The sequence below is a fragment of the Pipra filicauda genome, unplaced genomic scaffold, assembly GCF_003945595.2.
Source record: "Pipra filicauda isolate LSUMZ 115617 unplaced genomic scaffold, ASM394559v2 scaffold157_size4220110_pilon, whole genome shotgun sequence".
Lineage (NCBI taxonomy): Eukaryota > Metazoa > Chordata > Aves > Passeriformes > Pipridae > Pipra > Pipra filicauda.
The window spans coordinates 3,083,506-3,095,724 of record NW_024104073.1 but is presented as its reverse complement, the minus strand read 5'-3'; the positions used below and the strand labels follow the sequence as shown (position 1 = coordinate 3,095,724).

The window sequence follows — 12,219 nt, the reverse complement described above, 5'->3', positions numbered from 1 at the left end:
TCAGATTTAGTAACAATAGCTCTGGTAAGGTACTAGCATAGTCCACTTTCACTGAATATAACTGCTGAAATAAATTCAAGCACAGTTGCACTACTTATGTTCAACTGTCAAGTTTCGCAAGGAGGAATGTCTGGCAGTTAAACTTATGTCTCTGTTTTCAAACATCCTTAACTTGCACACAACTCTTACACTGTTGGATACCATGCCCAGCAGTAGAAAATCTGCATGCTTAATCAAATTTCTGAATAAAGGACTTCCCCAAGAGCCACTACCTCTCAATCACCAATACTTTATCTAGAGTCTCCTACACGTTAAAGTCTGAAAATGACTTTGTAGTGCAGTTGAGTTTGGTGCCTGCTCTGAGATCAGAAGCATAAATGTAGGCTTAAAGACCAACTTCATAGTCTAGAAGACATAACTTCATAACTTCAGCTTTCTCCCAGACAGGCAGAAAATTGTAGACAGTTAAAAAAGGTAGGAACTGGTAGGAAGCCATAAAAAACCTCAAAACGTCTTTCAGGAAAACAAATTAAATTGCTCGATCACAAAATAATTCACATTGGAAGGGACTTCAGGAGACCATCTAGGCCAGCCTCCTGCTGTAAACAGTGTCAGCATGGAACAAGGACCAGGTTAGAGTTACCGGCTGAAGTGTTTTGGAATCGGACTGAAAGCTGCTCACAGCTGCCAAATGCATCTTGAGAACAAGCAAAATACAAGAGCCCAGACATACCCATTAGAAAGTAATGGGAACTACCTGAGGCAGCACTGTATGTGCCCTGAAGATTTTAAAACAAGGATTTGTCCTATCTACAGCAGAGAACTCTGCTCATCTGTTTGATATAAGAGCCCTCATATGTAGTTGATCCTCCCTGAAATAAATAGCTCTTTCAGAGTAATAAGCAGTGCATTAAACTCAAATCCAATTCCTTGGCTTTCAATACTATTGAGCACCCAAATATTAAACATGAAGCAGCTGCACTGTAAGAGTGCCAGAAATTTATGGTCAATAAAGATCTGCCACTCGAGGTTAACATAAATGAGAAACAAGCAATGTGCCTAAAATCCAGAAAATTGTTTTAAATATGCGTCTCAAATCTTTGGGCAGAACTTAAAGATCTCACATCTTAATGGTATTTCATATAGGTATCCAGCAGTATCCTAAGTAAGAAAAGAATTTTTAATCTCACGTAATAATGCCAGAATTTACCTTACTTTGCCAATAAATATCTATCTAAATTTATTTGCAGTAGAAAGTCACAAAAAGTGTATATATCTTGCATAAGCAAGGATAAACTTTTGAAAACAATTTCAGAGAACTTAATAATTCTCATTATTAAACAATTCTGGATTGTGCAGTGATGTAGGGAATATCAAAGAAATTCAATAGGTTCCAGAATCTACAGTAGGTTTTCAATTAATAAATAGTGGGGTTTTTTTAATGCTCATTGTAAGAGAGAAAGGGAATGTCAATACATAATTCTAGAGACAGCTGTTATTTTATAACTTATTGTGTATTTCAAAACTATATATAAGGCTTTTTTTTAGTAATTTCTGCATTTAATTTCAGTGAGCAATGAATCTACTGTTTTCATAAAGGTTCTCCCTTACTCTTAAAATGAACCAAAAACATATGCTGGAAAATTTCTATCATTTCTATCAGTGATAATGAAAGCGTGGAACGAAAAAAATAATGTGTAAAAACTTTATTCAACTTGTGGAAGTCAAAGGCCCTGCTAAAAATTAAAATCAAAAGAACTAGTGTTCTAATTTGTTACCAGGAATTTAGGGACCATTTTGTCTTTCCAATGAAAGAATACTGTAATACTTCCACAGAAATGTGAGAATAATGATTTTCATCAAATCCTTTGCAATGATTCAAGTTTTAAAAATAAATCTGAAGAATTTACAATTGGTGAAAAAAAAAAGGTGTGCATTGCAAAAAGGATAAAGCAAACCTCATCCCAGAGTTATGTGTGAGGATGATGAACTCTTTTCTTTAATGTAACTTTTTTTCTCAAAGTTGCCTATGCTTTGGGAAGGCAAATTGTCCATAATATGCATATCTTCTTCTAGATGGAAAGCTACAAAATGCCTCTTAATTTAGGGGTTATCAATAAATAGGTTTGTGAACATTCACCCATATCATGTAGCAATCTTCCTTCGTGAAAATAAGCTATGTTACAACACCAGAATGTACCTTGAAATGTTGCTTTGGAATTATTATCAGAGAATTTCTTTTCTTCATAAAGAGATATTTTTAAAAATTATTTTTACTACATCTCATATAGAACAGTGTGTAGTTATCAGGTACATTACACAATTGTGTATTTCTGATCTTGACGCAATCAGTCTAACGTGGGCTAAATTTTCCCGAAAAATTTCCTAATGTGATATTATTTATAGCCATCAAGAACACCACAGGGGCTTTTTCGTAATTAAGTTTTAACACGGCAAGAATAAAAAGGCCAGATGGCCATCTAGTGCTCACTGTGAGAAAGGCAAGTGATCAAAAAGCCCTATTTGACAGTGATTTCGCAAATCTCCTTTAACAGTGAAAACGTTTTCAGTCAGAGTGCACACTATTTCTGCAAAGCTGAAACCTAAAATTCTGGCTTCAACACTGAAAAACATAGTAAACCGGCTCATTTCCCTGCTTTGATTATATCCTTGTGTCTAGACTTTCACAACATGCTCAGCAGTATGGAGCAGCTAGAATTTTCAGACTCTCTCAGGTGTTGCATGATTACATTGAATTTTGGTAGCTGTCAAGTGCCTAACTCCATTTGGTTATGTAAATAATACCAGCTGATATGCTGATACCTCATAGAATCTTAGAATGGTTTGGGTTGGAAAGGACTTTAAAGACCATGTAGTACCAACCCCACAGCCACAGGCAGGGACACCTTCTGCTAGACCAGCTTCCCTGGGAAACCTCTTCCAGTGCCTCATCACCCTTAAAACAGTAAAGAATTTCTTCCTAATAACTTATGTAAACCTATCCTCCCTCAGCCTAAAGACATTCTCCCTTTTCCTAACACTGAATGGTCCTGTAAAAAGTCCCTCTCCAGCCTTCTTGTAGGCTCCCTTCAGATACTAGAAAAGCCAAATAAAGACTTCTTGCCTTCTCATATGCACAGGTCTCTGAAGCCTGTGACTACACCCAGGCTGCTCTGCAGGAGGGTTATGCTGAGCAGCCATGCAGATCTCTGCCATGCAAATGCAACAGACGCACCCTGCAATGCGGGGTCCAAGAATGCGTGGCAAGTCTCAGGTCTGGTCTTGCTCTGAGGATGGATTCATAACCATAGCAAAAAAAGACAAAGGCAGATGTAATAGGATTCTTCAGCTGCAGTATGACCTGGTTCTGAACCAGAGCAAGTATTTACAGAAGATCTGTAAGTCAAAGCATGCTTATGGCTGTTAGTACGTGTCAGGGTGGAGATATGACAAACAATTGTTACAGTTACATGGTAATGTTTGCCTGTACACTCTGTAATGTATTCAGTGCAAAAAATTCACATTCCACCACAAAGAGAAACTGTTTTGGTTCCCTCCAAGGCAAGAAGAATCTTACTATTATTGACCTTACAACATTATTATTAACTTATTATTAACTTTCTTATTAACTCATTTGTGCTCATACATATTTATCATACTAGTTGCCCTTCACAGAAATGGAGAAATTATCATAGACTCATAGAATATGTTAGGTTGGAAGAGACCTCTGGAGGTCATCTCTTTCAACTCCCACGACCAGCTGAAAAGAAGGGAGAAGCTTCTGATACCAGAGTACTGACAACATAACTCAAAAACTCAGGCTGAATCTCTTTTGCAAAATGACAACATTTTTAATGCACTTTCTACTTCAGTGTGCTCTGCCCATCACTGTGTGGTTCCATATAGAAAACAATGGTACTGACCAAAATCCTTCAGGAAAATTGACAATCCTTCCTGGGAACAGAAATCTTTCATGAAAGCTATTTCTAATGCATCTGAAGATGACACAACTAAACACCTCATCAGTACATGTTCATTAGGAATGGCCCTTTTGTGCATAGTGAATTTTAATTAACACTACCTTTGTCCCTGCAGGGGGTACTGCCAACGACAGCTGAGTTCACTAGCTTGCTGCCACCGGGTAAACACCATGATGTCTGCCACCGACATGGATCTCCTCTGCTCTCACATATATGGGTTCTTGTCCTACCTCTGCCTCATTTGTTAATTATGGCCACCGAGAATTATGCCATCAAGCTTTATTTGAAGGTACTTCTAGCATAAAGAAGGAAGAAATTAAGTGACATTATAGCTAATGAGGCACCACCTGAGCCCTATAGCAATTTCTACAGGCATATGGGATCTGGTGGGCTATTCAAGAATGTAGAAGAAATATCTGAGGTGATTTAATTCATTAAATAATTCCCTAGGTTCTCACTAAGTACTACACATACACAGGTCACAGTGTTCTTTTCCTTTTTCCAGTGTACAATTAATGAGATGGCACACTGAGGAGCGGTTGGATTTAAATGCGAGAAGAGATGCCACATATGCAAATGTCCTGAAGGAAGCACAGATGGGCATTCCACAGGAAAAACATCACTGTAACCTTGCACTACAGCATTTTCCAATCTAAGTAACTGCATTTACCCCAGATGAGAGAATATTATACTAATACAAAAGGGAAATCTTTTAAAAACTACCACTATCTCAGGGGCTCAAAACATATCTTCCAACACTATTTAGTGAATGATATGTCTAAGTCCCTGCAACATTTAAAAAAATTCCATCATACTATCCTCCAAATCTTTACTCCTGTCACATTTCAAAAGACCAGATTCAGTCCTAAGACAGCTGAAAAGAACAGGTCACTGTAAAGAAAATAGTAGGACTTGATTATGATAAGAATACCACAAAGATTTTAACTATGTGTAGTATATCTAAAATACCCTCTAGCTCTTGTCACTTCAATATCTGGATAAGGGATGGTGTAGAAAGCATAGATGACATTGTGGCTCATTCCAGACTAATGTCTTCGGTTCCCTCCCCATAAAGCCATAGGAAAAGAGGTAGGACTGTTGACGCATGTTTTACCCAGATCCCTTAGTACAGACGTAGTCCAAGGGCCTAAACTTGCTCCTGCTAAATACTGTATCAGTTGTACCTTTTTTTTTTTTCCAAAAAGACTGAGATGAGAGACAAAACACCTCACCTTCCCCATAAAAACAGAGGACAATGTTCATGATAAGACTCTTTGGGACAGAAAGCACAAGACAAGCTCTTTTCTGGGTGCAACTACATCACTGACTAATGGAGGACAAAGGGGAATTTGTTTTTTGCAGTCTGCTATGGCCCTAGGACCTAGGCACATCTCATGTGTATTGGCAGCCAAGCTCATGCCAGTTGCTGGTCCTATGTGTGTCCATACATCTAAACTAAAAAGGCAATACAATGAAGATCTCTGTACCAACACCCCAAAGTGCCTTGCTGCTGTCGCCAAAATTACGTGCACATGTAAAGGGCAAACTCCTGGTGTTTCTCATGGCCACATTGCAATTGTGGCAGAGAGGATGGTGACCTGCCAGGACACTGAGAAGAAAGCTGCTTTGAATTTGTCCTCACTGCACTAATGTGTGTCTATATGAAACCAAGTCCAGAAGAAGACAAATTCTCACACAAACAGGAACCCCTCCAATGCACCAGATAGCTACAGTAGATGCAGCTCTGGTTCTCCTATACTCCTCCTCTGTACTTTGATGAGAATAGCTCCATGTCAACATAGAAATACAGTAGTACACATATAAAGAGATACATCAGAGACAGGGTCCATTTTCACTGCTCTTCAGAGGTTTCACTGCAGCTACATTCAAGGAAAGAAAGACCCTTCAGCCATTAAAGGGTGAATCCTGGCATGGTCTTACCTCAGCTTCATATCTGACTCCTTTCCTTATTCCTAGTGTATCAGAACAGTTCATAATCTCTGTATGTGTGTTTGTACCCTACACACTGCTTTGAGGTATTTCCATATTTTCACAGAATCGTAGAATGGTTTGGGTTGGAAGTCACCTTAAAGATCATGGACAGCTTCCACTAGACTGTGTTGCTGAAAGCCCCACCTAACCTGCCCTGGAACATTTTCAGGGCATTTTCCTTGTAGGCAGGAGGGAGAGAGGTACAGAGACACTCCTCTCTTTGGTTGAGACCGATGGCAAAGGGGATGAGTGAAAATCTTTGCAGTCACAAGGCCCAGAGTACCAATACCTTTCAGACTTCTGGCAAATACACACAGAGTTGATTAGTACTATAGTATGGTGTGAAATTCATATATGAAAATATACTTGTTAGAGTAAGGAAATATCTTCCACTTGCCTGTTTGACGAATTTTCTTCATTTTCCCCAGTTAAGCATAAAGCTTTCAAAATCTTACTACAAGCTTGACAGAAGATTATTACATCGGATTTAACTTCCTTAGCTGTTTCAAGGATTTCCTGATGCATTTTGAACAGCTATTAGATGCCATTTTGCAAATGAAGCAGCGTAGGGGATAGGAGACAGGACCTACACTAGAGTGTCTGTGATGGCCATCTACCTTCTGTCAATACTGATTACAGTCACGTGTCGTTGCGCATTGAAAATGAATTGGAACTCCAACTCTGCTTGTTAACTGACAGCAACTGCATCAGAAACTACCCTGACAACTGACATCTAAGTTGTGATGCCTCAATGAAATGGGTGAAAGAAGAAGTACCAGACTCCATTCTTATCCTTCTGGGACAGGGTTGTATCACTAGATAATTCATTGAATTACATACTATCCATAGTCAATGACCAAATAAGGAACTTCACTTTACAGGATTGTCAATCTATCACCTTTCAGGAGTGCTAAGTTCACTTAAAAAAATTACCTTTAGCAGAAAAGGATGTTATTGCTTTTACTGAGGTCACTGAAAGGGTAAGATCCTTCTCAGTGATGCTAATGTGAAGGTACAGGGGTGACATGAGTTAATTGCACAGTTACCACTCTATTATTGATTTATACTCTCCTGACATTTACAGAGAAATAAAATAGAGTTTACGTTTTACACAGTCTCACAAAACACAAGCCACATAAACTACTGTAGAGAGCTGGAATTCAAATTGTTAAAATTGTTACATGTAAAGGAATGAAACTGAGAAAAGGTGTAATTTCTCTCTCTTTCCTTCCGTAAAGCATTAAAACTATAATTAGGGATTTTGAATTAGAGAAAATTAATTCATCTACTGAAACGGTTTACTCTTCCCATATGCATATACAAATGTGTATAGCCTCTGTGACTAGCACAATTGTTGTAATTAAGGCCCACAAGACACCTGCATAAATGTATTTCAGTTATACATTTTACATATATTCAAGTGTCAAAAATAAGATGGAACACGAATAGAATTTGAATCCTGGCAATAACGCTACAGCATACAAAGCTTTTTTTTCCCTTGACAGAGCTTCTTTTACCAGCCTAATCAGTCTGATAACTCAGTTTGGTCACTTTTGTCCACTTACAAGTCAGGATAAGAGACTTTTTGGAAGCAAGATTTGTTAAGAAGCTTCATCTGGTATTTTCTTCAGTCCCAGAATCACAGAATCACAGAACATGCCAAGTTGGAAGTCTGAGATACTGGATTAAAATCTCACTGGATTATTTTATCATGGGATCAGAATCAACCAACTCATGTGTGTGTTGGGGGGGGAGCCAGGTTGGAGTCCATGGTGAGGCCTGCAGCCTCATGGCAGTCTCCTGTGGGTTCACGGAAGACACATGGCAGGGCTGCCAACCAACAGACCTGCCTGGTTGCCTGCCCACACCACACCCCCTGGGGCCTCAGACTGGTTGCACCACCCCACACTGTGGCCTGGAGGGCACTGGGTGATCAGCGCCGGACGTCCAGCCGGGGGAAGGGGTGGACACGTGGCCAGACCACATAAATACAGCAGTACATGGGCTCCATCTTGCCTTTTCTCTAGGGACCTGCCATCACCATGTGAAGCTCTGGACTTCCATAGGACTCTTCAGTGGTAGCTATGTCATTCTTTTATTCTAATCTCTTTATTTACTCCTTCTTTTTTCTCTTAATGTCTTTCTTTATTCTTTTCTTTATTCTGTCCTTAATTTCTTTTGGGTAACTTAAAGATGATGGGTTGTATTTTACTAAGTTGTAAGTTAGTGTTGCCTTAGGTTGAAAAGGCTTCCATCAGTACGGTATCGACTGAAGGCCCACACCAAGACCTTAAACCATCTTGTCCGGGAGCTGCTTTATGCTGATGACGCCGCCCTTATCACCCACACAGAAGCAGCTCTGCAGTGTTTAACATCCTGCTTTGCAGACGCTGCTGAGCTCTTTGGGCTGGAAGTCAGCTTAAAAAGGACAGAAGTTCTCTATCAACCTGTACCTCAGGAAGTCTTCCATCATCCCCATATCACCATTGGTGAATCAGAGCTCAAATCAGTCCAGCAGTTTAATTACCTCGGTAGCCTCATCTCCTCGGATGGTAAGATTTACAGGGAGATAGACAACAGGTTAGCAAAGGCATACAGTGCTTTTGGAAAACTCCATAAAAGAGTTTGGCATAATAAACACTTGAAGAAAAGCACCAAGATCAGTGTTTACAGAGCCATAGTGCTGTCTGCTCTCTTATATGGTTCCGAATCATGGGTCATCTACCACCACCACCTGCGACTCCTAGAACGCTTCCATCAACGCTGCCTCCGAACAATCCTAAACATCCACTGGTCAGATTATGTGACTAATACATCTGTTCTAGAACAAGCAGCTATCACAAGTATTGAGGCCATGTTACTGAGAACACAGCTGTGTTGGGCAGGGCACATCTCCAGGATGAAGGACCACCGCCTCCCTAAGGTCTTGCTTTATGGTGAACTTGCCACTGGCTGCCACAAGAGAGGAGCCCCGAAGAGAAGATACAAGGATTCCCTGAAACAACATCTCAGCCTTGGCCATATTGATCAACATAACTGGTCTACTCTGGCCTCCAATTGGGAGGCCTGGAGACACACCATCTATAACGCTGCTGCTTCCTTTGAGAACGCACGCAGGATCACTCTCGAGGAGAAAAGACAGTGCAGAAAGAATCATGTCTTGCAGAATATACCACCTAAGGAGTTTTTCTGCTGTGCCTTTTGCAATCAGATATGTCTATCTTGTATTGACCTCATTAGCCACCAGCGTGCTTGTAACAAACGTGGATAGAGCCTTCCCAAATCTTCGTTCACAAAGCCTAGTCATGAAGTTAGTGTGTGCTGGGTAATTCAGTGAAATAATTGGTTGTATGTTACCCCTTTTAACTTCAGCCAAAATGCCTATTTTCTCACTAAATTAAAAGAAATTTCTGGAGAAACATATGTAGCGTGTTCTCTCTGTGTGACCTCAAGGTATTAAGTACCAAAGGCTTTGCAAAAAATTAAATTTTGGAGCCTTAAATATAAGTAAAATGCCTGGGTGGCATGTGGCTTGACCTGTGGTCTTATAGGAAGGAACTCACAAGAATCATCGAGTTCAACTCCTGGTGCTGCACAGGGCCATCCAGTCATAGGCTCATTTAAGTTTGAGGTTTCTGAATAACCTTCCCTGTTTCATACAAGACTTTATGATGAATGGTATCAGGAATAGATGCTTCCAAAGAAAAGAAAGTCTGAAATTCCCTTCATTGTACACATTTCCAGCCCTGAGGCTCCAACACAGTAACAGAAGATGAATCTGGTGCACACCAATAGTTCAGATGCAACACAGGCCCTGGTTCCAGTGCACATGGTTTGCATCAAGCACCTGAAAAATGTCTTAGGTCTACTTACATATATGCTCTGTATACTGAATTCCTATGCTAGACCTGTGGAGCATGCTGCTTCATCTTCAGGGAGTCTGAGGCCTCTTTCTTTTATTATGTGAGTCTGGCCTTCTCCCCAGAACTTCTATTTCTCCCAACATGAGGAATATCCATTACACTAGGTACATGAATAAATAAATGGAACACAGAGAGCCTAGAAATTTGGCAAAATATCACGCAGTAAGTCTACTGAGAAAGCAGAGGAAGTAGTACATCTAAACAAATGTATAAATATGTATACAGATCATCCCTCAAAGACAAATCAGCTGTTCTGTGATGATAGTAGCATAGACAATAGAGAAGCAGTTGTTTCCCAAGGACTTCTTCCTCAGAGAATTCAATGTATGCCATACTGGGGAGAGAATTTCTTTTCCATGTAATCTTTTCCAGCATGTTTATTTTGGTTTACATCTTTTGTATTGAAGAGGCAAACCAATAACTCTCAAAACAGCTATTTTTTTAATGAGTTTGATGCATTTCATTTCTTCTAACCAACACAGAATCTCGACTTAAATGTTTTTTTCTTTCCTTTTCTCAGGGAAAGGTGGATACTCTCAAATTCACTCATTTTAGCATGCTATCAAAGTACACATATAAACTTTCTGGGAAAAAAAATAGTCTAAGTACTTCGCTAAAACATCCTACTGCCAGGCTGGCAAAAACATGCATCGATCTTACCCATTCCTTGAAAGAAAATGCCTGCTTGTACAATTTGGTATGAGAAAACACTGAAAGTTAACAGTATTAACTTATATAGTGTGATACGATTTATGGAGTGTGGTTATTTTTATGGTGACCCCAGCATATTTCCTGAGGTTTGTTACTAAACTTTACAAATTATTTAATAGATAAATATATTGTTTCTTAGCAACCTTTAGTGATGTTTGATTTTACACTTTCTTTATTAAGCTTTTAGTTTTATGCAAAATATTTAAATAAATAGCAACTTAAGGTTCATCACCTAGAATATAAGAATGCCCATACTGAGATTAGCCTCTAGGTTAGACTTAAGGAAGGTGGTATTGTATCATGTGAGTCCCACTGAAAATGTAAATGTGGAGTTTTAGATCTATAGCTATCTTAAATAGCAGTGTTAAAACAAAAATGACATTCTTCTCTATTTTTATTACCTTAGAAATAAAAATTGACGTATTATTAATATAATTATGAACATGTGTGTTGAATGCTGCTGTGCTCTGTACAGAGTATGAAGAATATACATGAATCACAGCTCCACCTGGGATCTTTGTAGCTTCTGTAGTTATGTGAGCACATAAAAGTCTGAGATACATATAAAGGCCTGCCCCTTCCAGATCTGGTAACTTCAGGACTTGAAGATAGACAGAGGTCCCCCCTCTCGGGGATGAATAAAGTTATAGAATTGTTTGGGTTGGAATGAACCTTAAAGATCATCTAGTTCTTATACCTTCAACACGTCCAGCACTGTAGTCAATGCAGAATACAGCCACTCACCTTCCACCGCAAGCTGCCAGTCCCCCTTTGGATGGGTATTTTGAACATTATATGCCCCCTCAGATCTCCTATCGTAACTGCATGTCTAGTACTATTAGAATCATCTAAGAGGAAACAACCTAACATAATTTTTGAGTTGTTTTGACATGATTGGTGGAAGATCTAAGAAATTGGCAGCTTTCAGCTAGGGAGTGGTCAACCTAGGAAGAAGTGCTCAGAGCAAGGATGGGACTGCCTGGGCCCTTCAGCACTTCCCTGGCTCCGGCCCTTCAGCCTCAGCTCCTGTGGCCTACACTTGGGCCGCCTTCTGCATTAAACACCTGAGCCATGTGTTTTTGAGCCAACTACATTGAATCGGTTAAAGTGTAACCAGTTTAACTGAAACCATCCGGGAGGAGCTGGCAGGATCTTCCTAAAGCAGTGCTTTTCAGCTGGTGATCTGTGAATCACTGTGGTTTGTGCGGACTGAGGAGAACGTTAGGGGTGACTAAGAAAAGAAAATAAAACTAAGAATACTGCCGTAAGTCTGTAACTCACTGAAGAGAATAGGTGGTGATCTGTAAAGGAAATAAGTTAAAAAAACCTTTATTTTAAACTATTTAACACCCAAAATAGGCTCCAAAACTATTCTGTAGTTTTTTTAATTCAGTGCAGAGCACAATAGATTTGAGAATGTTATAAAATTATCTGGTAAACTGTAAGATTTAGGCAAAGTTGAATTGTCTCATCTTCTCTGCATCTATGTAAGCATAAAAATAACCCAGACAGACCACTTTGTTTTAACCATCGTTATTAACCCAGACAAATGGAATTTCTTAAATGGCTCATCAGACTTCTGTGGTGCTTTTTACTTGCATAGCATGACTGAA

The 12,219-nt window shown here is 39.5% G+C and overlaps 1 long non-coding RNA gene across 1 annotated transcript in view; it reads right to left on the bottom strand.

Moving 5' to 3' along the window:
• LOC120322818 overlaps positions 1-11,644 on the bottom strand; it is a 47,446-nt gene extending 35,802 nt beyond the window's left edge. Inside the window, exon 1 of the long non-coding RNA XR_005562744.1 lies at positions 11,351-11,644. This is a non-coding gene — a long non-coding RNA (uncharacterized LOC120322818). The remainder of the gene's footprint in view (positions 1-11,350) is intronic.
• Between the last annotated feature and the right edge of the window lie 575 nt (positions 11,645-12,219).